The 4556-nt window shown below is 32.8% G+C and overlaps 1 long non-coding RNA gene across 1 annotated transcript; it reads left to right on the top strand.

Annotated features, from left to right (window-relative positions):
* Window positions 1–1564: 1564 nt before the first annotated feature.
* On the top strand, window positions 1565–3888 carry LOC137034837 (uncharacterized). Its single transcript, XR_010896995.1, has 3 exons — window positions 1565–2278; window positions 3006–3074; window positions 3480–3888. It is a non-coding gene; the product is annotated as an uncharacterized lncRNA (long non-coding RNA).
* The last annotated feature ends 668 nt before the right edge of the window (window positions 3889–4556 follow it).

Below are 4556 nucleotides of genomic sequence, written 5' to 3'. Positions count from 1 at the left end.
TCAACCAAATGCGTGCTTGATTTCTATGTATGTCACTCTATTATTACAAGGTGAGGAAATGGGTGGATGTCTATTTCTGTAATTTCATTCTAAATATTTTGAAGTGTATCACTTTCCTTAGAATCTTTTTTATACATTTTTATAATTTCAGACAACCTAATATGCACCGTTTTACTGTTTCCGGCATGTTTTAAACGTGCACTCATCTTTGTTTCTACTTTATGTCATGTATCATTTGATATTGCATCTGTGTCCTTAAATAAGTGGTAATAATGGTTTGTCTGTCAAACTTATACTGCATATACTGTTTTGAGGAATACTATTAGCCAGGCAAATGATACCTATATATATTCTACTTTAATAAAATATAGTAGAATACACCACCAATAACCCAGCAATGTTCCCACAGTAATATAAATTTTCTGTGTCTTATAAAAACAAGACAAGCTCTCAATCTGGATGGACCGATGCCACCCTAGTCCTTATGTGGCCACGTCCCTGCGACAGATGCTGTCTCACCAGGGCAGACGAGGACACTGCAACAGAAATCCAACCAATAATGCTCAAATCCAATTACACTTCACCTTGTCGTCCCAAACTCACCAACAAAATAGACAGCAAGACTATGAAAACTTTTGCTTAGTTAGTTTTTCACCCTTCTGGAGTTACAGCTGATTTCAGAAACATTAAACAGAATTATAAAGGGAATAAACATTGATCTTGAAAAAAAATATGCATTATAAAAAAATACATATATTAATAGCAATATTCTATGTATTCTATAATCTTTTAAAATAAAAATACAAAAATATATGATCTTATATTTGTTCACAATTCAGTTTGATTTGATTATTTTTGGTATAATTCATAGTTTTGCTACCAAAAATAGGTAAAGAGTCATATTCTGGATAAGAAGTCTAATACATTATTATTATTATCAATTATATTATTATTATTAACTTTGGGGTTAGGTGTCTTTAACTACTATGTACAGAGATACAACACTAAGTACAATGTACTTATTAAATGTGTATTGTTCATATTGTATTGCAAAACACTTTGGCTACTGTTGAGGTGGGAAATGGGTCAAGGGCAGGTTTTGGTGGTATGGTTAGGTTTCAAGGTTGGGTTAAGGTGTAAGGGAAGGGACAATAGTGTAATTATAGATGTAATTACAGAAATTAACTACAGCTTTAATTGCATACAGGTATTTTTTTTTTATGTACAATGTAAAAACACGTTTGTACACAATAAATGCATTGTATCAAATGATTAATATAAATGTTAGTACATAGTTGTTAAAGACAGCTAATATAAAGTGGGACCAATTTTCGATAGTCCACTTTAGACATTCTATTGACTATAAGTAACCTTTTAACTATGTCAACTACCAATCATTAGATTATTATTAGACTGTCTGTTTAATATCTGCTAACACTTTATTCTGATGGTCGCCCAACAGACAGTCTGCTAAGTTTGGAAGTTCATGTCAACTTATTCTACTAACCCAAACCTAAGAGTCTACTAAAACTCTAAATAGAGTTAACACTCTGAGGTCTAAAAACGCGCCGGCGCGTTTTGCAGTTTTTTTTTCACATTGCAGCAAAACAGACTTAAAATACTCCGTCATTTTTTGTCATAGAGACATAAGTAATATATCAATTGAAACTATAGAATGTCTTCTTTTTTTTGTGTACACTCACAATCAAAATAAAACTTTGTGCTTTTTAAAAATAAATAAAATATACAGGGTGTGCTGTCCTGCCGTCTCCGTCTCTGCAAACATCGTTCTAAAACGTCACTAAAAGTAACTAAAATAGATGGCTTATACATGCTACATGGACATGAGAGATATGTCTTTGGAAAGCTTTAAGTGTCTACTTTTAAACAAAACAAATAAATTCTAAAACAAATATTCTCCCTTTATGTAATCAGTATAAAAGTAAAGAGAGGTACTGTTTCTCCTGTCTGACCTAATTATCTTTAATGTGTGCCCGCCCACGCGCAGAGCGCTCTATTCATAAGATAATGTGCTGAGGCGATTTATGCAAACTGTAAACGCCCCTAACAGCGTCTTAAAAAGCATCAAGTTTCATCAGATTCATTCGCTGTCCTTCGCGTTTGGAAGATGGCACACTACACAGGTGAGCAGGCTCTTCAGATGGTCCTGGACAGTGAGGAAGTTCACTCTTTCCTCGGAAGAAGAACACGACTCTGACGATGAACGTCTGCATTTTGAAGAGCGACTTGATCCAGCTGAAGATACAGTTTCTGATGAGTAAGTGATTTAGTTTTACTTAAATTATTTGACGTGTTTTTTTTTTCTATATAAGCGTACATATATTTGCCTTATATTTACATCTATCTATATAACTATATATATAACTTTATCTCATAAAAACGCTTATAAATAGAATGCTTTTCTGTTGATATAGGGCCTACTTAAATTATTTATATAAGCGTACATCTATATTTGCCTTATATTTACTTCTATCTATCTATCTATCTATCTATCTATCTATCTATCTATATATATATATATATATATATATATATATATATATATATATATATATATATATATATATAACTTTATCTCATAAAAATGCTTATAAATAGAATGCTTTTCTGTTGATATACTCAAATTATTTGACGTGTTTTTTTTTTATATACAAGCGTACATCTATATTTGCCTTATATTTACATCTATCTATAAATATATATATAGCGTATCTAAGTACCGTATATGATAGGCGTGAATGTGCTAAAATATGCTTGGTTGTGAAATGCGCGAACATGTTGCTATTTGCTAAATGTGCTAACTGATATAGCAGACTGTAAACGTTTACACATTCGCACACTTTGTCCGGTAATGGCCAATTGACAGACATATACAGCATGCTTGTATACCTGTTACTTTCCTGTCAGTTATGCATAGCTAATGGTATGAGAGTATTATCTTATATGCTAATAATAACAGGGTTTTTTTTTACATTTTTTTTTAGGAATGTGGATCCATCACTCTCACATTCACCTGCAATTCCCACTAGGAGGGCACGCAGCAACACAGTTGAGTAAGTACACTTTTACCCACTATATGGTAGGCCTATATTGAAATCTGTAAGATTTTTCATGTTTTAAAATAAGTTTCGTCTGCTCACCAAGGCTGCATTTATTCAATTAAAAATACAGTAAAAACAGTAATATTGTGAAATATTATTACAATTTAAAATAACTGTTTTCTATTTGAATATATTTCACAAAGTCGTTTATTCTTGTGATGTCCAGCATCATTACTCCAGTCTTCAGTGTCGCATGATCCTTCAGAAATCATTCTAATATGATGATTTGCAGCTCAAGAAACATTTATTGTTTACAATTGTTCAGAAATGTTTCATAAGTAGCAAATCATCATATTTGATGATAATATTTGATGATAATATTAATAAGATTCATATTTGATGATAATATATTTGCAGAGCTCTGTGGTGTGTCGTCACAGAAAGCAGCTCCAAAACGGACCAAAAGTGACCATGTACCGGTTCCAGGAGCAGAGCTGACATCAGATGCAAGGAATAATGCCACCGCTGGTCATCGGAACTGCATGCTTTGCAAAGTACAGCTTGGTAAAAGGCAAGACACACCTTGGAAATGCCAGGCATGTGACATTTACTTGTGTCTTCAGTTGAACTGTTTTCAAAAATGGCACACAGATGTGTGACTGTTCAGATTCTCTGTTCACCACCTCTCACTGACCATTGGGCTGCAAAGATTATCTATATGTGATCAAGCAGGTTATGTATAGGGTGTAAAAGTGGGCTTTTTTTTATAAACCTTACCTTTATTTGCCTGTATACACAAAAAATGTGCCTTTGACCCTAGTTTATATGTGGATTATATTGTTAACTTTATTTTAAATAAAAAGAAAAAAAAACAATGATATGTCTTGTCTTTGCATTTTCTTAGTTGACTCAGTCACATTCCTGACTGAATGGCTCATTATGCGGCTCATTAGGGGCAGGGTCTTAATCTCCCCAGGTGTAAATCACTTCATTATTCATGAAGAGTCACACCTCTTCGCATATGGCCTACCTAAACAAAAAGTGTCTTAGAAATTTAAAATCAATACAATGTTTTATGTGTCAGAGTAGGGAGGATCATTTCCACATCATTTTGAAGCAAAAACTCTACACTAAAATATACAATTCTCAAAAGTCTTGTGAAAAAACATTTAGTATGCATTTTTAGGTATTGTTTCAGTTACTTTTTTTTTTTTGTTTTTTCAATAACCACGCATAAACATTATTCCTTTAAAAACACAAACATGTACATACATGTTCCTCACATATTATGGTAGCCTAGTTTGTGCTGAATACAGTGTAATGACACTTTTGTCATTAATATGTTTATAACCAACTGATAAAAGCACAAATGTCAGGGCATGTCAAAACTTCTCCAGGGCCCAAAATCAGCCTCAGACTCCAGAGGGTTAATTGACATGAAGTTGAAAATGAATTAGAGTTAGTTAACATGTCCTTGCATAGTTGCATATAGTT

Source organism: Chanodichthys erythropterus, chromosome 13 (assembly GCF_024489055.1).
Source record: "Chanodichthys erythropterus isolate Z2021 chromosome 13, ASM2448905v1, whole genome shotgun sequence".
NCBI lineage: Eukaryota > Metazoa > Chordata > Actinopteri > Cypriniformes > Xenocyprididae > Chanodichthys > Chanodichthys erythropterus.
This window is presented reverse-complemented; position numbering and strand designations above follow the sequence as displayed.